This window comes from Gekko japonicus, unplaced genomic scaffold, assembly GCF_001447785.1.
Source record: "Gekko japonicus isolate JY-2015 unplaced genomic scaffold, Gekko_japonicus_V1.1 scaffold330, whole genome shotgun sequence".
Lineage (NCBI taxonomy): Eukaryota > Metazoa > Chordata > Lepidosauria > Squamata > Gekkonidae > Gekko > Gekko japonicus.
In genome coordinates this window covers 711390-737736 of record NW_015173132.1, presented here as the reverse complement: position 1 = coordinate 737736, position 26347 = coordinate 711390, and the positions used below count along the sequence as shown (strand labels likewise).

Sequence of the window (26347 nt, the reverse complement as noted above, 5' to 3'; positions counted from 1 at the left end):
GAGTGTTCCCGTTGCTGGTTTCTCCTCCTCCTCCTCCTCCTCTTATTGAAAGGATTAAAAACCAAACATCTGCAACAGAGAGAACCACCACCATTCTCCTCTTGAGAGTCTTTCAGAGGCAAACAGAGCAGCCTCCATTCAAGGACGGGAGGGCTCTGAGGATGCAGACCGGGAAGCAGGGCTAGTTTGGGGCAGGAACGCACAGGAACGGAGTTCCGTCTGGCTCCCAAGTTGGCCACGTCCAGCAGGAACTCATTAGCATAACAGGCCACACCCAACAGCAGAAACTCATTAGGATTGGCTACATTAGGGGTGTGTGGCCTAACATGCAAAGGAGCTCCTGCTACAAAAAAAGGCCCTGGGTTTTGACGACAAACAAGGTAAACAGAATAACAAGCAAAAGGTGGGTGTGGCTGGATGAGCACACTTCTGGTAACATGGGGGTGTGGCCTAACGTGCTAATGAGCTGTGCTGTCAGGGGTGTGGCCTAATATGCTAATGAGTTCCTGCTGTTGTGTGTGGCCTGTTATGCTAATGAGTTCCTGCTGTGCTTTGTCAAAGCCACAGAGCTGTGCTCCTTAGGGTCCTTTCAGCGGCAAGGTGCCCACTTCCCTTTGATACCAAGAGATTCCCTTTACAGCCTTCTCTAACCCAGCAGCTCCTAGTATTTGCCAGGCAACATGGGAACTCTGCTTAAGCCAGCGTGGCTCACACGGTTTCCCTCCCCTTACAGCCCATGTACAATGCCAGCTGCTGCCGGAGAGATGGTGGTGCCTGATCTAGGGATGCCAACCTCCAGGTGGCACCTGGAGACCTCTCGCTATTGCGGTTGATCTCCTGACAGCCAAGATCAGCCCCCCTGGGGAAAAGAGTTGCTTTGGAAGGTGGACCCTATGGCATTATACCCAACTGAGGTCCCTCCCCTCCCCAAACCCTGCCCTCACCAGGCTGCACCCCCAAAATCTCTAGGAATTTCCCAACCCAGAGCTGGCAACCCTAGGCATGATCTGAAGCCACTTGATATCTCCAGCTTCCGGAAGAAAAGCACATCTGAGTCTAGTTTGGTGTCGTGGTTAAGTGCACGGGCTCTGATCTGGGAGAACCGGGTTTGATTCCCCACTCCTCCACTTGCACCTGGCTGGATGACCTGTCAGCTGCGCTGCCATGAGTGTGGAGATGTTTTCTAATTGCTTTGCATTCCTTCCCATGCGCTTAATTGCTTCAAAACTGTAATGCTTATCTTTGATGTTGTACTGGTGAGGTATGTGGTGTCTATCGTCCATGGGAGCTTCTCCATTCCCAGCGTCGCAGCTGTTAGACAGTCCAGCAGTCTCCCGCACGCGGGAGCCCACCTAATTGGTTATTGCTATGGGGGGTGCATACGAATGCCCTATATCCTATTATGCGCACAGGTATCCCGCCATTCCTAACAGTGTTCGCGTTATTGCATCTATGGCTTTTCAATAAAAGTAAAACCTTCCTGGAAGCGTGTACTTCGTTGTTTAGCTGTGAGTTTAGTTGTTTAGCTAATGAGCTCCTGCACCTCTTTTTCTACAAAATGACCCCTGCCCAGAATAAAAACTTTGTTGGTTTTAAAGGAGCCGCTGGACTCGTCTCAAACTTTGTTCTGCTGCTTCGGACCTGCCTGTTTCAGTCCAGAGTAAGACCTCATTTAAACAGAAGTTATTGAAAGCTGACTGAAAAAGTTAAAGACTGTTGTCGCTGTTCCCATGTCCTATTGTTTGTATGGTCTATCTGAGCCCAACATCAAAGCAAATTGTTAATTTAAGAAGCTTCATTGCTCTGTGCTGCTGTATAATTAATCCATCACAACAACAGGCCCCTATTGTCACTCTGTCATCGGATGTAGGTCATGGGCAGGATTTTCTCATTTGCTGGCCCTCGGCAATAAAAGTCATTGCCTGTCGGAGTCACAAGAGGAGGGCTGTTCAGACGATATATTCCTTTAAGAAAAAGCACTGATCTGATTAAGCCATTACCTGTGTCATGTGCTTGCCACAGGATACAGTCCCACCCTGGAACACAAAGGTCTCTAATGGAGAACCGGGCTAGTCATAGGAATGTCGTACTTATTTCCCACCCTAGTATCTCTTTTCCCTGGAGGCCAACAGCTCTGCTGTCATTAGGCGGTAATTAAATTATCTCTGTGTTGGTTTAAAGTATGTGTATTCTGCATTTTACATAGCTTACAACAGAGACAAAGAAGAATTAAAACAAAACAGAAAAAGCATGACAAGCAATAAAAATCTAATAACAAAATATGTACCAGTGTGGTGTCGTGGTTAAGCTTGTCAGACTAGAATCTGGAAGACCGGGGTTCGATTCCCCACTAGTGCCGTAGAAGCTCACTGGATGACCTTGGGCCATTCACAGTCTCTCGTCCTGACCTACCTCACAGGGTTGTTGTGAAGATAAAATGGAGGAGAGAAGGATTATGTAAGCCATTTTGGGTCCACATTGGAGCGATAGGCAGGGTATAAATGAATTTAAACCTAAAAAGCAGACAGTGGTCAGTCAAGAAATTACTTTACCTGTGGCCAAAACTCATTAGCTTATCTGCCAAGTGCATATGAAAATAAATGGGTCCTGCCATTTTCCCTGGAAGTCCAGCAAAGAGGAGCACCATTGCAACTCCTTCAGGTCGTCCCAGAACTTTGGGACCACCGCTGAAATCTTTTCAGCCTTCATTTTGCCTTCTCTACAAAAAAGGATTTGGGGTAAAGCTTTACTAGAAGAAGTGAAGAGTGGGGGGGTGGATCACACGAGGAGAGGGAATCATCTACCCAGTACATGTGAGTCTCTGCTACATATATGTTTCCTGTAGAGAAAAGGTCACTTCTGATGAAGGAAAACTCTTTAAGACGAGAAAAACGGTTTCAGACTTTGGTGAGCAGAGCTAACATAAGAACATAGAAAGAGCCCTGCTGGATCAGACCAATAGTCCATCTAATCCAGCATCCTCTCTCACACAGTGTCCAACCAGTTCCTTTGCCCCTGATGTTACCTCCTGGCTCTGGGATTCAGAGGTTTAGTGCCTCTGACTGTGGAGGTTCCCCTCTGTCACCATGGCTAGTAGTAGCCATTGATAGACATCCTCCCTGAATCTAGCTAATCCCCTTTTAAAGCTGTCTATTCCTGTGGCCGTCATCACTACATCCTCTGGTAGCGAATTCCACATTTTAATCACTCTCTGTGTCAAGCAGTATTTCCTTCTGTCCGCCCTGAACCTCCTGCCCATCAGCTTCATTGGATGCCCTTGAGTTCTAGTCTTTGGGAGAGGGAGAAAAAATTCTCTTGTCAACTCTCTCCATCGCATGCATAATTTTCTAGACCTTTATCATGTCCTCCCCCTTAGTTGTCCCTTTTCTAAACTGATAAGAGCGGTAGAATACAAACCCATCTCTCTAACTTCTGAGCCACCGTACCACGCCAATTTTCCTGTTAGTTGTGAGAAATGTGTGCCAACCCATAGGAGAACACTTATCTATACCTCTCCACAAGTAATGCACTGGATGTGTATCTGAAGACGACTCTGAAGTAGAAGTCAAACCTTAGGGGAAAAAATTATCTTGAAGTACCTATGCCGTCAAAACAACCTGCAGGACATTGATAAAGTCAGTGAGCTTGTCACTCTGACCCTTTCCTCTGGGACTCTAAATGCATGCTGGCTTGAAGAGACTGAAGTTGTGTTCGAGCTTCTGCTTTCTGGGACTACGAAACTAGGGCGGGGGACGGGGGGGGGGGGGCTGTAATTATGACTTCTGAGCCGACGATGAAAATAAACACTGAAGTAAAGTGAATCCCTTCAGTGGTTATGCAAGTGTGTCTCATTTTGTTCTCTGGATTTTATTCTCATTTTTCTTTTCCCCAACAAAATTTCAAGGAACAAAAATGTGACTCTGTATATACGGTCCAATTGAGCTTCCAAGCGGCCCTCTTCGGATGCTGTCTTTGGCGATGACACACCCATTATTCCTGGCTAGATTCACTTACTCATCCAGAGGTCGTGGGGGGGGGGGGGGAATTGCGAGGGATCGCCGTTCCCCCGGGTGAGGTGCGGGGGACGGGGCACCCCGCCCCTTGCTTCCGGCCGCCCCGCTTCCAGCCCTCATTCAGCCAGGAGGAGGCAGGAGAAGAGGGAGGGTAAGTTGCTTCCTCCCCGCCTCTCCCCACCCCTGCCTGCCTGGGGCCATGGAGGGCCTTCGCGGGGCTTCCTTGCACTCCCACCAGCCTTGCAGGTCCACCGCCAAGCCCCTGATATCAGGGTGTGTGGCATATGCTAATGAGTTATGCTAATGAGTTCCCCTAGCTCTTTTTCTACGAAACTACCCCTGGACACATCTCAGCAGTGTTGTGACTCTCCTGAACCACAGAGTCGCAATTGGCTGGGCTTGAAAATGACTCATTAAACTGGGCTTATGGCTGCTCTGGGTTGCATAGCAGAAAAGGTATGCGGGTGATTCATCTCTCAGTGGTCGGTCTGTTGCTAGATAGGCTCGTGAGGGCCGTGTCCTCCTCCAGTGGGTTATTGTGGGCAGGATCCTTGTAATGTATTCAAAGCTGCCTTGAATGCATGACATGTTGTGAAACATCAAACTGTAATGTTAAGCTTCGTCCTGGGCTAGGACCCAAATACATCCAATAGTATTACTAGGCCAGGAAGTAACAAGCCAATCACTTCAAGCAAGCTCCCTGAGCGGGAACTAATGTGATTGGACCTTATCCCTGCAACCTCATAGGTTGATATTTGTACAGTGGGTGTGGCTACATCAGCCGGGAATGTTTAAAAGCAGGACAGCTGCAATGTAAAGGCTGTTCTGGCTATCAGATGTTGATCCGTGTTGAGAGTTGTGTTTGAGTTGAAGAATAAAGTTGTGTTCTTGCTGAATCACTCTCCGACTGCTTTGTTAAGCGAGCGACTTAACAATCCTCAAAGTGGTATGCTTATCTGATAAAAAGATTCAGGCCATCGGTCTGAGGTTGTTGTTTTTCCAGAATAGAGCATTTTTTCATCCATTTCCAAAAGTTAGCACGACAAAGGTTGCAAAGACTCCTTGTCTTTAATGAAATGGCACAGGTAACTGGATGCGGAAGAGGTGAACGGCATTGCCAGTGGTCAGTGAGTAGTGCTGCCAGCTCTTACTTGGCTGCCGGCGGGGGGCGGGGGGGTCCCATCCTGGAGTTCTTTGGCACATGCGCCAAGTGCACATGCCACAATGACATCACCCGGAAGTGCCGTCATTGCACAGGGCATGTTGTGGGGGATGCTCTGTCATGTAAGGGAAAACTCTATGGTTTTTCTCCTCAAAAAATCTACCTCCCCCCCCCACACACAACATGCCCTGCGCAATGACGTCACCTCTGGGTGACGTCATTGCGTCAGGCGCATCACCGTGGACAGGGTGCTTTGGGGGCAGGGTTCCTCCCCCAGCCAGATCGGGGCCAGCGGATCTAGGGGCCCGAAAGTAGGCAAACGTCTGCTTCCAACAGGGGAATGACAGCCCTATCAGTAAGACACAAGAGTGATTAAACACCACAGAGAGCAAGATCTATATAAAATTTCCTGGATTTACAGGCTTAAACCATTAAGCCCCAGCTGTGCCTTCTGCCTCCATAGTGAGAATTGCCTTAAGTCCTACCTCTGACATTCACTCTCTTTTCTTTTGGATTCTTTGTAATCAGTGTCATGATATCCACCCTCCCTGTTAGAGTGGTGTGGTAGAACAGGCCCGCTCTGGCCTGCAGGCCCGATTCCATCCGGCCTTCCAAGGTTTTCCCAACACCTGGAGAGGCCTTTCTCTCTCTCTCTGGGAAATCACCACAAACACCTGACCTTTGTATGGAATTACCCACTGGGAGGGTCAGGGCTCCCAGCTTCCCTTCCAAGATCTGAGGCCTTGCCTCTGTGTCTCCCACTACCCGGCATCTGGACCCCACAGGGGCAGTTTAATGCCTTGTGCTCCGCTGGAGGAATAGCCACTTGCCAACTGCCTGCCTTCTTCCACTGCTCCTTTTCAAATAGCAAGTCCAAGATGGTGGAGGTCTATGTGGTACAGAGAACCACTACCAGCTTCAGAAGTTAGGAAGTATTAATTTTTAAACAAACGTTCACAAGGCTACTTTTAGCACAGCACTAGATTGAGCAAGGGATTCCGAAAGAAATGGGCAAAGTGCAAATCCTCTGTCCCTCTCTCTTTACATGCCCTACCAGTTGTTAAAATATAGGACAGGCTTTTTAGGTTTGGTTTAGAAAGTTCCAAATCTCTACAGAGTTTCCTTAACCTTGAAGCTTCCTCCAGCTCTTTAGGCCAGCACATGGTCAATGGCTGCTTTCTCAGTGGAGAGTTCTGTCTGCTCTCATGGACTCAGCACCCAAAGAAAGAGAACTTCCTCCTTGCTCCCCTGAATTTTATCACCTCTCTTTCCCCCACCCACTGGCCAGGTCAGAGAAGTGTTTCCTGCAGCTTTTTCCTGGAGATTATTCCTGGAGCTGTTCTACTCTAAAGTCCTCCAAATCTCTGTTCCCTGCTAGGAGAAGGGGGCAGAATTTGACCCACCCATTATCTCTCTTGCTAGATCTATTAGCATTTGTATGAAGGTAAGCTGGAAAGCAGGTAGACTGTTTCCCTCCCTCCCAGCCTGTTCTCTGCCCACAAGGAGAAGAAGAAAACTTTCAAAACTCAGAGTGGAGGTTTTGCTCATTTCAAACCTCCGAAGAAAAAATGCATTTCTTCACAAGTGGCTTTAACAGTGCCTTTGCCGATACCTTACCAGAGGTGGCCTTGTGAAGCTGTCATTGCCCACTTTTGTGTGGAATACAGCCAAACTCATTTTTGCAGGTTTTAATAGTGCTTTCAGTTCCCAGCAGTGGGAATATCTCAATTAGACTGTGTACGTTCTTGGGGTTGCCAGGTCTCCCCGACCACCGGTGGGGGATGGGGAAGTAGGGTTGCCAGATTCAGGTTGGGAAACTCCTGGAGATTTGAGGGTGGAGCCTGGGGAGGATGAGGTACAGTCCCTTAGAGTCCACCCTCCAAATAATCCATTTTCCCCAGGGGAACTGATCTCTGTAGTCAGGAGATAAACTGTAATTCCGGGGGATCCCCAGGTCCCATCTAGAGGCTGGCACTCAGTACCCGTCTTTCCTGTGTGTAGTTGTAGAATGTATCATTTTGAGACATCCCCTTAGCTTTTGCAGTGTTAAGGAATTGGTCATTTGTGACTATGCCTAAAGATTAGATGGTCTTAGTTTGCTCTAGAACAGGGCTTAGAGACTGCTGTACAAGTGAAGAAGTGAGCAGTGGCTCACGAAAGCTCATCCCCTGCCGCATATTTTGTTAGTCTTTAAGGGGCTGCTGGGCTCTTGCTCTTTTCCGCTGCTACAGACAGACTAACACGGCGGCTACCCATTTTGCTGTACAAGACGTTTTAGATGTTGTTCATATTCAAGTTGGTTTACAACAGTCCTTATTCTGTTGGACTGTCTGTGGACTTAGACGGTATTGCAATATGGGTTTGGCAGTCATGGCCCCCCTGTCAATGTGTGCCCATAACAAGACACTCACACCTCATAACAAGACACTCACACCTGTCTCAAGTAGCTTTGGATGGTCGTGGCCCCGCCCCCAGCGTGCCCGGCGTCATAACGTCACTTCCTGGTGATGCACACGCCGGGGTGGGGTTCCCCCCGGGGCCTGATCCACTGCCGGCGGGGAATGGGCCTCTGGGGCGGGGGTTTCCCCACCCCCTGGGGTGACTTGGCAGCCCTACCGCTACCTGGCATTACCTTTTATGACACACATGGCCCGTCCCAACAAGGTCTCGTTTATGTCAGATCCGGCCCTCATAACAAATGAGTTCGATACCCCCCTGTCTTAGAGTCCTCCCCCAAAGCAGCCGTTTTCTCCAGGGGCAGTGACCTCTTTAGTCTGGAGATCTGTAGCCTGATTTTTGTCATCTGAAGATCTGTTGTAATTCCTGGAAATCTCCAGGTACCACCTAGGGGCTGGCAACCCTAGCCCATATGCAACCAGGAAGTGTGGAACTTCAGGACATGCTTCTCTGCCCAACCCAGGGGCATCCCCATGCAGTAAGGCCCTTTGACTAGGTGCAGCTAAGCCCCAGTGATAGGGTTGCCAAATGTTTTTTACCTGGTGGCGGGGGGCTCCTGCCGCCGGGCATGCTGGGGGCGGGGCCCGCCCCCAGCGTTCCCGGCGTCATGACGTCACATCCGGGTGACGTGCACGCAGGGGTGGGGTTCCCCCGGGGCCCGATTCCGCGGGGGCGAAAATCGGGCCTCCAAAGCGGGGGGAAATCCGCCCCCCGGGGGGACTTGGCAACCCTACCCAGTGATAGTCCAGACTGTAAATTCTAAGTGCAAACCACAGACTGAAAGACTCAATTAAAGCAAACGAACAATTCTCCCTGTACTGTCTCAACACGTCGCCCGACTTACCATTAGTCTTATCTGGTTTGAGCTTCAGACAGCTAGCTGTCCTTCCAAAAAAAATCTAATGAATCTAAAATAAATTAGATTTATAAGACTGGAATATCCTTTCAAGGAATCACTTAACACATTTAGAATTAGACTGGACAAATCAGTTTAGAATGTAATGCGTTTAGCAAGTTCATACTGGCCCTGCAGTCAAGTAAATTATCTTAATATGCCTTCACCAGCTCCGATTTGTATGAGTCACATGCAACCCAACTGCTGTGTTTTATTAAATCGAACATAGTTTGGATGAGATAACGAAGTGTTTTGCGATATTTGGCCTCCTTTTGGTTAAGACCTTGATGGGGTATGGTACTAAGCCCGTTTACCCTCAAGGTGAGGCTGAAAACTTGCATACATTGTGAAACACAGGAAGAGCAAAATGTGATTACAAATCAACCTTCCTGAAGAGTTATTTATTCCGATACCTGATACATGCACATTTAAAACTATCTCTCTGTCTGCACATGTGCACATATGAATTTGGTCTATGTGGGCTGCATTCTTAATATGGAAGCCAACAGCAACGTAACTACAGTGACTCAACCATCAATTCCACTAATATCTGACTGAATATTGACTATTAGACTTAACAGGGCCTAAGAAGAGCTTTTACTTTGGCAAGACTGAATATTCTTCCCTCGGTGGTTTTGGAGGGCAGAGATAATCGAGTACCATAGTCCGATAGAGTATACAGATGCTCATATGATACAATCAAAACCAACGGACATATGGTAATGGAGTGCCCCATATTTGATGAGTTGAGGGCTAATTTAGTCACCCCTTTACTTAAAGAACTGAACTGCAGGCTGTGGAAGGTCAGTAGTTCAGCAGTTTGAGACCCGAGTGTGCTGCATGACGGAGTGAGCTCCCGTCTCCAGTTCCAGCTCCTGCCAACCTAGCAGTTCGAAAGCAAGAAGTTGCAAGTAGATAAATAGGTACCACTTCGGTGGGAAGGTAACAGCGTTCCATGCGCCTTGGTCTTTAGTCATGCCGGCCACATGACCACGGAAATGTCTTTGTATAGCAGTGGCTCTTCGGCTTTGAAACGGAGATGAGCACCGCAACCCTAGAGTTGGATTCGACTGGCTTTCGAGCAAGGGAACCTTTACCTTTACTTAAAGATACAGAATTACTAAATGTGCGAGCCCAGGTGTCAAGGCTACTATCGGATACAAATGATCGTGCCACCCTCTTGGTGGCAAAATTCATAGGTGCAATAATCAAATATAAGAGAAACAAGTGGGGGACCCGCGATACTTTCCATTGCATGGGTAGACCTGGTCTCCGGAGGAGTCCAGGTCTACCCACCCCTTTCCATTGCATGGGTAGACCTGGCCTCCGGAGTTTTATCCGGAGACCAGTGCCACCGGTGGAACATTTTAAATACGTTTTCCTTATAGGATATCGCTCTTAGTTGTTTTACAGTTATCCATATTTTAGACCAATCTTCTATCGTATATCCTAAGTCTTGCATCCAAACAATCATTGTACTCTTGACCTTTTCATCTAATTCAAAGTTAGTCAGAAATAAATTATATAACTTTTGAATTAGTTTATCACTCGATGATAACCATAGTTTATCTAAATCACTTTTTTCACAATAAAAACCTTTTTTTCGTCTTTCACAAAGCATTTTTTCAACTGCATACTTTCCCACCATGATAACTTTATACCTTGTTTCTCAAGTATTTCTTGTGATTTTAGTTTACTTGTTTCATCTAGTAACATTTCGTATGTTAGCAAATCTATGTTTTTCCTTAGGGAGGGTTTTATAAAGGCTTCTAAGGGTGAGAGCCATCTTGGCGTTTTAAGATAGTATGCCAAATTTTATTTATTGCTCCTCTAATGGTGTGCTGGTTAAATTTTCCATGTATTTTATCTTTATCATAACCCACGTATGCGTGCCACCCCATATCCAGGTCGAAACCTTCTAGAGTCAACAGTCTTTTATTAGTTAATAGAGCCCATTCTTTAATCCATGACATTGCAGCGGCAGAATTCTCCCCTCCCCCCGGCTCCGAGCCGAGGGCCCCCCCCGCTCGCCGCTTGCCTTCCAAGTGGCGTCGGCGTTCGTAGAGCATTCCGTGCGCATGCGCGGAACGCTCTTGCACTTTCGGGGGGATTTAAACATCCCCCCCGATATTTTTTTTTAGTTTTTAGATTTTTGTGCACCCCTGGGGACTGCCCCAAGAGTGCACAAACCTCCCCCCCCAAGTGCCCCCGGAGTGCTGATTTAGCGATCCGCACTCCGGGGGCCACTTGGCTATTATATATATAGATAATACAGAGTGAGGTCTTTAAAAATATTTTTTTGGTTCTAATTTCTGCTTAAGGTGATAGCTGTATATGAGAAGTGATAGATAGACAGACAATATGTTGTCAAAGGCTTTCACGGCTGGAGTTCTTTAGCTGTTGTAGATTTTCCGTGTTGTGTGGCCATGGTCTTGGCATTGTAGGACCTGATGTTTTGCCAGTAGCTGTGACTGGCATCCTCAGAGGTATAACACAGAAAGCTAGAGTACGTTCTGTGTCAAGACAGACAGAGTTAACAGATCTACTGAGAAACTTACTCAAGTCTGGAGCTCCAAGCATGGTGTTCTTAAAATGAGATGATAGCTGCCACTTAGATTTATGTGTTAGTAATTATATACCTTTTCAACAAGCTTCTGATGCTGTGAGCCCATTAAAAGAATTAAAACAATAAAATCTAACAGTAAGTAGCAGCATAAACATTTAAAACTACAGCAAACATTAGACATATAGTAATTTATTATAAACAGTTATTTCTTCATTTAAAAAATAAATAATATTGCTATATGATCTGTATGTCGTTACTTATATCAGATGGTCAGTGGTACATTTTTAGAGTGCAATCACATGTAGAATTACACCAGTCTAAGCCCAATGATTTCAGTGGGTTTAAATTGGGGTAACTATAGGATTGTACTACAAGTGCACAATTGTGACACTCTGTATAGGATTGCACTATAAGTGCACAGGTGCGATACACTTGTGATGCATTTCAAGGGCCAAATGACATCACACATATGAATCGCAAATCCCTTTCTCACATATTTTGGCACTAGTGTTTTGTTATAATACAGATTGGGGAAAAGTACAGTTCATAGATTGAGAGTACAGTTTATTTGGAAGAGTCGTTCATATTATCTGATCACTTTGTCCGATGTACATTGGCTGCCAAGCATTAATAGAGTCATTTCATGGATTTTTTTCCTGTAATAAGCCCTGTAGTGTCATCAGCTGAGCTACAAATTCTACCAGCACATCACAAGTCCTGTGTATCAGGGGTTGACAGGTGTTCATCAAATAAGCACTCCGCTAATTAGCAGGTTCTCATAACTCACAGGTGTGATACTCTTGTGATGCATTCCAAGGGCCAAATGACATCACACATGTGATTTGCAAATCCCTTTGGCTGCGTTAACCCTGAGTCCACAGATCTTGCTGCTCCAAATTTACTGCCAGTTTTAAATTAAGATGGGAACTCAGTTTGTGAGGCTAAAGAAAGTCTCCTGATGTCTGGATCATAAAACCTACCCCATTTTGATCAGGAAGCATCACTCATTCCCTCCCCCATAGAATTCATTACCATGACTGATGGATTGAATGGAATGATCTCACTTTCCCGAACATGCACCACAATCTTTTGCCATTGTCCTCATGAAGAAGGCTCTTTATTCGCAGTTGGCAGGAAATGAATAATTATTTGTCATCACACACACACACACACACACGGAAAGACCTATATGGAAAAGCTGTGTAGACAACATAACGGACCCTCCAACAATGTAAAAGTTTGCCAAACAGCCAAATGCCATTGCCGGACAAATGTCTCTCCTGACTTGATTTCCACGATTGCCATCCAGAACTGATGAACAGTTCGGCAAATAACTGTATGCAGAACACTGATAATCAGCTTTATGTGAATCGCTGAATTTGTATGATTGATATCAGATTATTTGACTATTTGAAAGCTGAATGGGAAAGACTGAATTGGAAGTTGAATGGAAAGAAAACTGAAAGATCCGATTATTTGAAAGTTGTTACCTTCAGAAGTAGCCTGTTCAGGGCTATTTTTGGGCAGGAACGCACAGGTTCCGGCTGGCTCCCAAGTTGGCCACGCCCAGCAGGAACTCATTAGCATAATAGGCCACACCCAACAGCAGAAACTCATTAGGATTGGCTACATTAGGGGTGTGTGGCCTAACATGCAAAGGAGTTGCTGCTACAAAAAAAGGCCCTGGGTTTTGACAACAAACAAGGTAAACAGAATAAGAAGCAAAAGGTGGGTGTGGCTGGATAACCACACTTCTGGTAACATGGGCGTGCAGCCTAATGTGCTAATGAGCTGTGCTGTCAGGGGTGTGGCCCAATATGCTAATGAGTTCCTGCTCTTGGGTGTGGCCTATTATGCTAATGAGTTCCTGCTGGGCTTTTTCTACAAAAAGAGCCCTGAATTGCCTGTTTAATTCTGAGTGCTCTGGGGCTGCTTTTAAAAGGAACCATGCAAGGGTGTGGCAGCAACAGAAGATGAATTCTGTAGTCAGTATACATTCTATGCATGGGGCAAATTTAGATAACCTCCTGTCTTTTGGTAAATAAGAACTGACACCTGTGGCTGCAGAATGGCAGAAAGTGGGGGTCAAGGATGAACAGGATAGAAGATGCCCTGACCTGGGTAGCCCAGGGTAGCCTGATCCTGTTAGATCCTGGAAGCTAAGCAGGGCCGGCTCTGGTTAGTATTGGAATGGGAGACCACCAAAGAAGTCCAGCACTGTGACACAGAGGCAGGCAATGGCAAACCACTTGTGAACGTCTCTTGCCTTGAGAGTGTTGGAATATGAGAGGCCTATAGTGCAGCCTTATCGACACTTATTACAGACAGGACAAGCAGTTCCATTATCAAAGGCTCCCAGCTTAGGAAGCAAGTTCTTTTCCTACTTCCTGTGTGGATTTATGTCTCACTATTTGGTAGCGTTTCCAGGTTCCTCCTGGCAACCGGAGGGGGATGGGGAGGCTTACCGGGAGCAGGAGGAGGCCCATCCAATGTACAGTGATGTGCCCACGTCATTGCCCATGTGATCCAAAACTGACATCATCAAGTCCAGGATATCAGGGTGACACTCTGGTATCTGGACAAAAACTCTATGGTAAATTTGGCTTCAACCATAGAGTTTTTGCCCAGGTACCAAAGCATTGCCGTGACATCCTGGATGTGACGATATCACTTCTGGGTCATGTGGGCAGTGATGTAGACACATCTCTGCACATCGATCTCCCTCTTTTCCGGGGTAAGTTCCACCCTGCCGGCCACCTGATCAGTCGCGGGGAGGTGGAGCCTTGCAGCAGGGGACCTCCGGCTTCCCCGGGGGTCTGGTAACCCTACTATTTAGTGAGTTTGTGCCTATTCTTTGGCCCCTAACACCTGCTCAGTGAAAGGCACCATGTTATTTGAAGCAATCCGAACTCCACTGCCTCCATTTTCTCCAGAAACAAATCCCCAAAATTATATGCAGAATGCTGGTGTTGCCTGTGCACCACAAAGCAAATGCTAAAAAAAATATGCCATTGAACTCTGAGAGTATGACTAATTTGTAAATTGTGAAGGGCAACATATACAGCCATATATAGAATAAACAAATTTCTTTTCAAAAGATGAAGGAGGGTCACTATAACTGACACCATTGACAACAATTAACAGTATAGCAATAGAAAGTGTTTTTTCCCTCTTTGGGTGGTAAGTAATTAGTCAGTCACACTAGACATTAATGGATACAATTGATCATAACTTTATCAGTGGGTTTGAACTGGACTTATTTTGGAGCAGCCATTTGATGCAAAGAACTCGATGAATATGCAGAAGGTTCCAAGTTACGTAGGCCAGAAAGCCAATGTCTTCTGGAGACCAAAGATAATTACAGTATCTAAGTGGACCAGTAAAGGAACCAATAACTATATTTACTCCCAAATTGTTATAATAATCTCAGTTTGTATTTTATAATAATCTCAGTTTGTATCGCTGGGGGGCTGAATTTGCTTTGCCGCATGAAATATAATACTGATCCGTATATCGAAGGCAGGCTGTCGTTATTTTTGCAGGCTCAGCGGATACATTTTAATATCTATGCAAAGGCACCACCTTTCATATGCAAGCGGCCGCTGCACATTCATCTGGCCTTGGTACCATTGACAGCGGTATTTCACCCACTTGTTTTCAAAGTTATTTCTCTGGCTTATAAAATATCTCTTGCAATGTTTCCATAGCTGACCATAAGAGCACTATCTATGTTTAGTTGTTCTTTAGGGCTGATACCCTTTAAGTGTTTATACAGCTGTATGGCACTTTTACGCAATAATGCAACAGATGAGAAGTCCCTGCCCCAAATAGGTTCCAATGTACATTTGACAAAGACAGAAGAAGGAATGGACAGACACAGATAGCAAGTGATAAGTCCGAGCAAGTGCAGTTATTTGTATATAGCCTTTTGTTATTGCCTACTAAATTAGCAATCCTTATGCAATTTTGCAAATGAGAGATTAAGAAAGTAGCTTAAAGAAAGAAAGTAGCTTAAAGAAAGTAGCTTAAAGAAAAAATAACAGTTTAAAGAAAGAAATAAGTAGCTTAAAGAAAGAAAGCATTTGGCACAAGTAGTAAAGCTGAATGGTTGATATTACTGGTTGCTGATTCATGCGGGCTTTGGTTGTATTTTGAGCATGCTTCTAGATATGTTTGATATTCAAGTCTTACTTTCGGCTGTTGCCTCTACCCTCAAACCAGATTTGAGTGAAACACAAATGCAGCTCCCTTCTCACTGCTCTGTGCCATTTCCATTTCCCATCAGAAAGGTGACAGGAAATTCAGGTGCCAAAAGGATGGAGAAAGACCACGATCCCTTTGGAGTGCCTCACAATCCTCCCTGGTTTTCACCACCCTGAACAACTTAGTGTCATCTGCAAATTTAGCCACTTCACTGCTTACTCCCAACTTCAAATCATTAATGAAAAAGTTAAAAAGCATCGGACCAAGTACTGATCCCTGCGGTACCCCACTGCTTACCACCCTCCACTGAGAAAATTGTCCATTTATACTCACTCTCTGTTTCCTATTAATTAGCCAGTTTTTTATCCACAAAAGGACTTGCCCTTTTATCCCATGATTTTTGAGCTTACTTAGGAGCCTTTGATGAGGAACTTTATCAAAAGCTTTCTGGAAGTCAAGGTAAACAATATCTAGTGGGTCCCCCTTGTCCACATGTTTGTTCACCCCCTCAAAGAACACTAACAGGTTAGTGAGACAAGATATTCCCTTACAGAACCTATGCTGACTCTGCCTCAATAGTTTTTGTTCATCAATGCGCTCACTAATTCTTTCCTTAATAACAGTTTCCACCAATTTACCCGGTATCAATGTCAGACTGACTGGCCTGTAATTTCCCGGATCTCCTCTGGAACACTTTTTAAAGATGGGAGTGATATTAGCTACCTTCCAGTCCTCAGGAATGGAGGCAGATTTTAATGAAAGTTTACATTTTTTTTGTCAGGAGATCCACAAGTTCACATTTGAGTTCTTTCAGAACTCTTGGATGTATGCCATCTGGGCCTGGTGATTTATCAGTTTTTAAGTTGTCTATCAGTTTTAGGACCTCCTCTCTCATCACCTCAATCTGACTCAGGTCTTCCAACACCCCTCCTGAAATCAGTGGTTCTGGAGTGGGCAAGCACTTCTCATCTTCCACAGTGAAGACGGAGGCAAAAAATGCATTTAGCTTCTCAGCCATTTCCCTATCATCCTTCAATACTCCTTTTACCCCTTGGTCGTCCAAGGGCCCCACTGCCTCCCTGGCTGGTTTCCTGTTTCTAATGTATTTGAAGAAAGTTTTATTGTTGGTTTTTACGTTTTTTGCGATATGCTCCTCATATTCCCTTTTTGCCTGCCTGACCTCAGACTTGCATTTTATTTGCCATAGCCTGTGTTCCGTTTTATCAGCCTCACTGTGACTAGCTTTCCACTGCTTAAAGGAATTCTTTTTACTTTTTACAGCCTCCATTACTCTGTTTGTTAACCATGCAGGCTTTTTCCTATACCTGTTTGTGCCTTTCCTAACCTGCGGAATATATATTTTTTGAGCTTCTAGGATCGTAGTTTTAAATAGATCCCAAGCTTCCCCAATTGTTTTGACCCTTTCTACTTTTCCTTTCAGTTTCCTCCCCACGTGTCCCCTCATATCAGAGAAATTACCCCTTTTAAAGTTAAAAATGGTTGTGTGAGTCTTTTTGGCCAATTCTCTATTTGTACAAATGATGAACTCAACAACATTATGATCACTGTTTCCAAGCGGTGCAATCACTTTTACATCTCTCACCAGGTCTTGAGTGTTACTTAGGACCAAATCAAGGATCGCCTCTCCCCTGGTAGGTTCCGTGACCATCTGCTCCATAGCACAGTCATTTAGAGTGTCTAGAAACTCAATCTCTTTTTCCCGACTAGAACACATATTGACCCAATCAATGTGTGGGTAGTTAAAATCACCTATTATTACACAGTGTTTTTGTCTAGTTGCTATCTTTAAGGCATTCATCATTTTATAATCCTCCTCTATCTTTTGATCTGGTGGGCGATAACAAACTCCCAGTGTTAAGTTTCCTTTTGGCCCCCCTATTTCAACCCATAGAACTTCCAGAAGCGAATCCAATTCACTTAGCCTCTCAATCTTTCTAGACTTTATACCCTCTCTGACATACAGAGCTACCCCACCTCCAACCCTTCCCCCCCTATCCTTCCGATATAATATATAACCGGGAATCACTGTGTCCCACTGATTTTCCTCATCCCACCAAGTTTCAGAAATACCCACAATGTCTATTTTTCCCTCCGACACCAAGCACTCCAACTCCCCGATTTTACCTCGGACACTTCTAGCATTTGTATAGAAACAGCTGTAATTTCCCTTACAAGTTAAGCCTGCATCCTTCCTCTTGCTATCTCGAGTCGTTGTCCGGCAGTCCATGTCACCAGCCATGGCCTCTGTGGACAATTTCAATCCACCTCCCTGTAGAAAAGCAACCGGTACCCCCTCACCTCTCTCAGATGAGCCAACCCGAACCAGAGACTTTTCATCTCCTGTCGGCTTTCCCCCAATATTCAGTTTAAAAGCTGCTCTGCCACCTTTTTGATTTTAAGTGCCAGCAGCCTGGTTCCTTCTCGGGACAAGTGGAGACCGTCTCGCCTGTACAGCTCCCTCTTGTTCCAAAAAGTATCCCAGTGCCTAACAAACCTGAACCCTTCCCCCCTACACCATCGTCTCATCCACGCATTGAGACTCCTGATCTCTGCCTGTCTCTCCGGCCCTGCGCGTGGAACAGGTAACACTTCTGAGAAGGCTACCTTGGAGGTCCTGGACCTAAGTTTCCTGCCCAGCAGCCTAAATTTCTCCTCCAGGACCTCACGACTGCATTTCCCCACATCGTTGGTGCCGACATGCACCACGACCACTGGCTCCTCCCCAGCACTATCTACCAGCCTATCTAAAACACGCGTAATGTCCGCTACCTTCGCACCAGGCAGGCAAGTCACTCTAATTCTTTCTCCCGAATGGTTTTCAGTAGCACTAGAACCTTATTGATTCTGGTAGGCAAGTGTTTGAACAAAATGAGTATGTATGGGGGAGGTTCACATTCATTTCCCATGTTTCGATGACCTAATTTTGGCCTGCTCAACATGTGACCCAGCTAGCAAAATGAACCATGTGTTCATGATAGGGATGCTCAAATGCATACCAGTTCCTCTCGTGCTCTGTTTGCCAGTTGCAACGATGCAGCTGACTTTTCATAGCCTGTTCCTTTTGATGTATTGAAACACTGCGGTATACTACAGTGCACCAGCAGTATTTCACACATGCACATTTTCACACAGATAATTGGGAGTCCTACTTTTCACCTTTTCCCACAGACCTGTTGTTCATGCATGCCACTCGTGCCGGTACGTTTTCACACAGCCTTGTGAGAGGTGTTGTTCCCCTCTCATTTCATCTAATTACCTGAGCCAACCTGAATCTCACCTTTTGGATCTGTATGAAATCCCTCCACAAGGCAAGTAAATTAAACTCCACCACCGCTGTTCAATGGCCATTTGAAGAAGGCAGGCAAACAGGGCAGACATTCAGCTCACGGGTGAAACTCAGGATGTTCTCCTGAGGATCATGTTGACAGCGTTTGTGGCATCCGTATGCAAACGTACCCTTTTCAAGTTCCTGGAAGAGTTGCAAAGCCGGGAAGTTAAGTAGCTGCTTGGCTTTGTATAGCTCAGTAGGTCACAATTTGTTACGTCCTGGTTTAATTCTCCTGACACATGTTTGGGCTGAGCTTACACAAAGACCCATATGGATTTGTTTCCCCTTATCATTAGTTGTTGTTCAGTCGCACTGCCCAAGGGACCAAGAAGAGCACCTGAAGTGTTGGCAGTCCCAGCAGAGTTCAGCTCACTCTCCTTGTGTCTGGCCAGCGACAACCTTGATCTCCCTCCACTTTTGGATGCCAGCACACCAACATCTTCCCAGGCAAAAGTTTCAGGGGATTTTTGGAACTCCTGCTCTATGTCATCTGGTTTCAGCACTTAGGCAGCTCATTGTTCTCCGTTTATGTGTCACTTCCAATGAAGTTACAGAGCCATATTTTTTCCATTGGGGTTGCACAGTTGTCCTTAATTGGTATTGTGTCAATGAAAAAAAGACACCAGCTTATTGTGGTGATTCCTTTCTAGGCCTCTGTGGTATTTTAAAAGAGGGAAGGGAAGTCCTTTAGACCTTGCTACCATGGCTCAACTAATTTGAAAAGTTAGGGCTCTTTAAGCATGAAATTTATATTTTTATATACGCAATTTACAGACTAGGAACAATAGTCAGCGAGGGAAGAAATATGCTGAGGAATGACAATTAAAATGCCTTATTTTACCTCAGTGTGTCCTTAAACACTCTGTACAATGAAACTTTCATTCTTCTTTATATTTTTTATTCTTATTAGCCAGTCCACCGGGAGATATTTGTTAGACATCTCATCTAACAGCACTTGCATTTTTTATTGGTGAATGGTTTGCCAATAATAGTGCATCTGTGAATATAATGCTGTAAACTTCTTTATTTCACTGGAAGAGATTGACATTAAATATAGGTATCAAGTGGGTTGATAACCTCCAGAATTAAATAAGGCCTGACATCTGTATTGGCAGATGTCGGAAAGTGCTAACTAGGTTATTTTGATCATGTAGAAAATGGAGTTGTCTAGAAAATGATGTTGGCTTCTTCAACATGTCTATCCTTTTCACTCTTTCAGCCCAGTTGTCTTCCATATGAGTTACCCATCCCAAGTTCAATGCTTTTGGGAAGTATCCCAAATGCTTTTGGGAAGTATCCGCGGTCCCACAGCATCGTGGTGTATTCACGCACCTCCGGGGTTTCCCTAGCTTTTTTCCAGTCTTCTTAAAGACTGCAGTAAAGCCACAGAGAAAAATACATATTTGGCTCCATCTCTAACAAAAACACAGTTGCAAACACAGGGTTATCAGTCAGTAGGTACTTCCTTACGTACCCTCCAAAGTTTGGATAACCAGTCCTCCATCCTTCAGGAGAAAGTGAGACTTGGACCCTTTCCAAGGCAAGACTTCACTACTAGAAAAACGGGTATTCTACTGGAACTCAAGGGATTCAGTTACTGCTCCTGGCTGCGGTCAAAACCATTGAGCATGTGATTATGGAGTGCCCTATACATTTATGTTAGCTCGTTTTAATGTTCTTCTCTCTGCGGTACTGTACGGGAGGTTTGAAAAAAATGCCATACTCCTCTAGGATTTGTTCTTGCGGTATGGGGGAGATAGAAAGCACTGAACATGTTCTCCTGTACTGTATATTTTACTGTGATATTCGTGCCATATATCTAGAACTTCCGCTACAAATTCGCAAGGGTCAATCTGATGTTTGCAAGACGGGGTTTTTTTACTATCTTCCCATAACTCTGAGATCACTGATTTGGTGGCTAAATTTTTATGTTGTGCCATTAAGAGGAGAGGAATGTTTCCACTCCAGCAATCAAGGCTGTACCCTTTATCCCTTGATGATCTATGTTTTGTTGTGATGCCAAGAAAGGTAGCTGAGTGCCCTATATTCGATGAGTTGAGGGCACCCCTTTACTTAAAGACATGGAACTGCTAAATGTGGGAGCTCAGGTGTCATGGCTACTATCGGATACCAATGATCGTGTCACCCTCTCAGTGGCAAAATTCATAGGTGCAATAAGAGAAATAATACAGAGTAAGGTCTTTAAAAATATTTTCTTTGGTTCTGTTTTCTGCTTAAGGTGATAGTCATATGAGTAGTGATAGATAGATAGATAGATAGATAGATAGATAGATAGATAGATAGATAGATAGATAGATAGATAGATAGATACTGGCTGTGGTAAAAAGCCCCATTTACTTCAGTATACCTATACCACATGCATTGGCATTTTCTGTCTCAAATACTATCTGCTTCCTCAAAAAAGAAACTTTTAGAGACCACCTCCTGTTCACATTCATCCGTTATGTTGCTGTGTACCAATATCTGTGCTGATATCCCATGTTGATGATTATTACAAATAACCCAAGGTTTTGTTGAATAAGTGAGCAGTTCCTTGGGAGGGGGAATGGTATGGTATACCCTGATCTTGTCAGAACTTGGAAGCTAAGCAGGGTTGGCACTTGGGATGGGAGACCACCAAGGAAAATGCTGCAGAGGGAGGCCATGGCAAACCACCCCTGCTTCTCGCTTGCCTTGAAGGCCCCTTGCTTGGAGTTGCCATAAGTCGGTTGTGACCTGTGTTCCCTCTAAGCTGAGTTAGTGTGAGCTAGCTCACAGTTTTTTAGCCTCTGGCTCACACATTTTTGTCTTGGCTCAGGAAGGAGGGCTCCAAGACACACTAATTTATGCAGTAGCCAAATCACCTGCTCACAACTTTAATGCCAGTAGCTCACAAAGTAGAATTTTTGCTCACAGGACTCTACAGCTTAAAGGGAACATTGGTTGTGACTTGATGGCACTCGAGTACATACATAAGCCCTTAAAATATGTGGTGTTAGTCTGGAAAAGATGTTCCAAATTCATAACCTTCAGATATCCCTGTGTGTGGGGAGGGGACATCTTGTATATTTAGATTGATCTTACCCCTCGTTGTCGGTACCCCATCGTCTCTTGGTGTCGATCACCCTCTTTCGTTCCGGTCACACGAACTTGCATCACATCATGTAGGTTCTGCTTATTTACAAAGGTCCTCAGCAAATCTACCAGCCAGAAGCAAACCAACATAGAGATCAGGGGCCTTTGGTCAGAATAGAAGTGCCAGCATCCGGTTTGCTGCTGAAGTCCCATATGGCTAGGCCCCCTTCAGTAGCTCATGCATTTTGGAGGGATTTTTCTCCCCCCCCCCCCATTATATAACCAGGGCAGGGAGTGAACTATCAAGTGCTGCACATCTTGAAGTATATATACATTTGGTTTCTCTTATTTCTTAAGAATGAATTCAGTCTATATGGAGACCCATTCTATTGTAACAGAGCTGGAAAGCAGGGGAGAAGTTGTGTTAATTGGCAATTACCTGTCTTTTTTTCTATTTCACAAATGTGGATTAATGTGAGGGCCACCACCCAATATCTATGTTCTCAGCCGCCCAGAAATGCTCATTCAAAACCTGTGCTCATTTTTTTAAAGAATGCTTAATTAGAACACTTTTTCTTTATTAAGTTTCATTTTCCAGAGACAGTGTAGGAAGAAAGGCAACTAAAAAAAATGACTTAAAGTCTAAATGAAAGCAAATCTTCTTATTCTCCAAGGATCCACCTCCTCATAACTACATTTTCAATATTTTGTGCGGGGAGGGGAGCAGGGGAGGAGAATTTATCCTGCTCTGGAAAGCATAATCTGTCCTGCTTTAGTTTGTAATGTGTCACCTGGTGTAAGGTTTTGCATCTATTTTGTTTTTTTTTGTAATTGTTAGGAGCATCGATTCCAATTCACTGGGTTGTGATGTGTCCCTTTCTGCATACCAGATACATTCGCAGCTAATTGTGTACCCGATAGAGCTCTATGTAATTCCCTTAGCATTGACTGATGAGGTGGTTCTTTGTAATTAAGCACACACATACACACAGTATTTTCCAAACTGAGTGGCGGGGCAATGATTGTGTTGCCAGAGAACTGCTTAAGTGTAGCAAGACATACACAAATTCAATTATTCGTGCCGTCTGCAAACCCACAAAGGCTACCTGCCCAAGAGGTGGCACATCATATCTCTGTGTGAATGGCTGTTCTAGCCACACTTCTCACTAATCAGCTTTCATAGGAGAGGCGATATCTCTGTGGCTTCTCTGTATTGGGGGAACAGTAATGGACAAATCTTCCCCGTATGGAATCATAGCCAAGTGGCCAATTCCAAGTACCATTCTCAAACACTCAAGAAAGAGCTTGTGAGCTGCGGTCACACATGCCTTTAGATCCGACATAGGCACAAATGCGGCAGGGCTATTTTTGGGCAGGAACGCACAGGAACGGAGTTCCAGCTGGCTCCCAAGTTGGCCACGCCCAGCAGGAGCTCATTAGCATAATAGGCCACACCCAACAGCAGAAACTCATTAGGATTGGCTACATTAGGGCTGTGTGGCCTAACATGCAAAGGAGTTCCTGCTACAAAAAAAGGCCCTGAGTTTTGACAACAAACAAGGTAAGCAGGATAACAAGCAAAAGGTGGGTGTGGCTGGATGACCACACTTCTGGTAACATGTGGTTGTGGCCTAATGTGCTAATGAGCTGTGCTATCAGGGGTGTGGCCTATTATGCTAATGAGTTCCTGCTGGGCTTTTTCTACAAATGCCCTATGGATCCAAAGGGAGTGAGCAGACAACAACATCTGGGAAGCATCCCACAGCTGTCAGCAACCCGTGCTGCTCCGCCGCAGAAGCGGAGTTAAAAGACACCAGGGAAAGTCCGGTAGTAAATGGGTTGAAACAGGCCACGGATGGACTTTCCCCTGCCTGATTGCTCAAGCACACTGTCAAGCCATCAGGATGGTCTGATCAGACCATCCAGACTCCATGCCATTGTCTCCCCCCCCTTCACAGTATACACATCATCGCGCACTCCATAGGGAGCCCTCAGTGCGGAGGTGCGATTCCTCGATTCCTTGTTTAAGTACATGGGAAACAAATGGCAAAACCCAAAAACGACTCACCCGTGGTTGTGTCTGATCACACAGTGACGGGCTGTGCCCACAGCTTCAAAGGGAGGTGTGATCTCGCAACCGCATGTCAAATTCCTCGGGGGGGGGGATAGCCTCGCTTCCCCTCCGCTTCAACTGGCACGTGTGACCGCAGCCATGTTTTATCAAGCGGTCTAAAACTTGGTTTGAATGAGGACACGGGAGGAGCGATTAGCCTTTCTCTGAGAACACAAGTTGGATCCAGGGCATCCCAGGGCCTTAGCCGGGATTTTTTTTGTTCCGTGGGGCAATTTTTATTTTCTCGTTGGGCACCCATTATACTTCTTCTTAGACTTAAAAATGAAAAATATATAATAAAGATGAGTCATTTACCACCAAACCATGTTTCACGTTTATTTCAAAAATGCGAACCATTACAGAACTTGTCAACCACACCATGAACTTTGTCTTTTACTTTTAAAAACTCATGAAATTTGGCTTGGCAGCCCCTCCCCCCACACACACACACACGAGATTATTACACCTTGAAAACCAAAAAGCAAACAAATTGCCAGGCCCTGCAGACAGATATTGGGATTCCAGGGGATCCCCAGGTCCCACCTGGAGCCTGGAATCTAGGCTTGCCAACCCCGCCCCAGAGGCCCGTTCCCTGCCACCGGCGGATTGGGCCCTGGGGGGAACTCCACATTGACATGCACGTCACCCAGAAGTGACGCGGGCATGCCGGGCACGCTGGGGGCGGGGCCACGGTCATCAGAGGGAAAACTCTATGGTTTTCCCTTGGATGGTCGTGGCCCCGTGCCCAGCGTGCCCACTTCACTTCCGGGTGACGTGAATGCAGCGCGCACACGCTCCAGCCGCCAGTCGGGAGTCCCCCGCTGTGGCTCAATTCACACTTGGCAATCCTACTGGAATCCTTACCCCCCAGTGGAGACACTGGGATTATTGGGATTCTTAAACACATACACACACACACACACACACATGCTACACTCAGCCTATCATGCCAGTGAGGGATTGGGCCTTGGGAACCAGAGGGATGGAAGCAGCCGAGGCTTGCCTTGCTGGCCAGTGAGAAGCAAGCCAGAGCAGCAGCATGGATTGGAGGCCAAGCCTTGGTGGGAAGTCGGGGGGGGCGGGCCCCGAGATGCCCCACTGTAGCTACAGGCCTGGGGTGTTCCCACCTTCTGAAACATGGTGCATGTGACCAAGGAGCTGCATGTGGAGAAGGGGCTTCAGCCTCCCGCTGCGCTATTTGCCCATCCTGAAATAGCCCCAAGGGTGCTTCTGGTCCTGTTGGGGAACCCCATGTGTATGCCAGAGAACACCTGGGTTTCCCAGATAAGTACCCTCTGAGACTGTGTCAGGTTGGGAAAATGTCCCAGGAGGGAAGGCTGAAGCCGTTTCATTACATGCACCGTTGTCCTCATTCTAATCGGGCACCCCGTGCACAAAAATTGAGGAGAATATGCAACTCGTGCGTGATTGTGTAATTGTCTGACATGGGATGCAGACCCCAGACCTCACCTACATAGACTGTAATGTGTGAATTTCATATGTCAGTTTTGTTTCTTACATACTTAAGGGAAGGCAAACCAAATAAAGAGGTGAAACAAGGCACAGGGGATTTATAAAAGACACTTAGGCCCCTGCCACATGGGGGGGAGGGAAGTACGGACAAAGTGCGGCTTTTCAAAGCCGCACCAAAAGAGACACGCGGCGGCGGGATCACACAGATCCCCTGAGCCGCTGCGCAGTTCCTCCCCGGCATGATCAGATGCCGGGGGGAAGCCACTGAAAGGAGAGCGAGGCAGCCGAACTGCGCATGTGTGCGCGTGCGCAGTTCGGCCGGGAGCCTCAATTGCTCCTACAGACGAGCACGCCGGCGATCTCATGGCCGTGCTTGCTGCAGTGCTGCAGGTAAGTCCTAACAGTTAGTAGGTTCTTCTTTGCACCACATTTTCGTTCTGAAGGGACAGATCGGGAACGGGTGTGCGCCGATTCTCAGATGTTGCGGTGGGATCGCGCCCGTTTGCTGCGCCCCCGATCCGTCCCTCTTCCAGGCCAAAACCTCCCGTGTGACCGGGGCCTGAGTTGTGCTAACAGTGAGCAAGGTTGACCGGAAAGTGGGAATGGGTATTGGGCACGCATGGGTGCAAAGGGACTTCCTTCACTAGTACGACTGAGCTCCCTGGAAGTCCCTCCCTTGGACAGATCTGGATAGTTGCATCTGGGCTGGACCCCTCTTACAGTTCCTTGAAACGATAGCAAGTTCTGCTGTGGGCATAACCCTTGCATTATCAAACTAAAATCAGTCAGTTACCCAAGAGATTATTGGCTTGGTTTTGGAATTCAGGTCCATCCCACCTGATACCCCATCTACAGATGTATACACTGGCACTCTGGGCTGTATCTTATCGGTGACACCATTAAACTGTAAATAATTGAAATTACAAGGAGCCCTGTATAAAGTAGGGTTGCCAAGTCCATCTTCCATCCCCAGCGGGGGACTTTGGGGGCGTTCCTGGAGGGGGTGGGGCATCCCCGACGTGATGACGTCACGTTGGGGAC

The 26347-nt window shown here is 46.0% G+C and overlaps 1 protein-coding gene across 1 annotated transcript in view; it reads left to right on the top strand.

Moving 5' to 3' along the window:
* The window catches only part of CNTNAP2 (contactin associated protein-like 2), a 928799-nt gene that overhangs the window by 520642 nt on the left and 381810 nt on the right, over positions 1 to 26347 (top strand). The window lies entirely within an intron of this gene.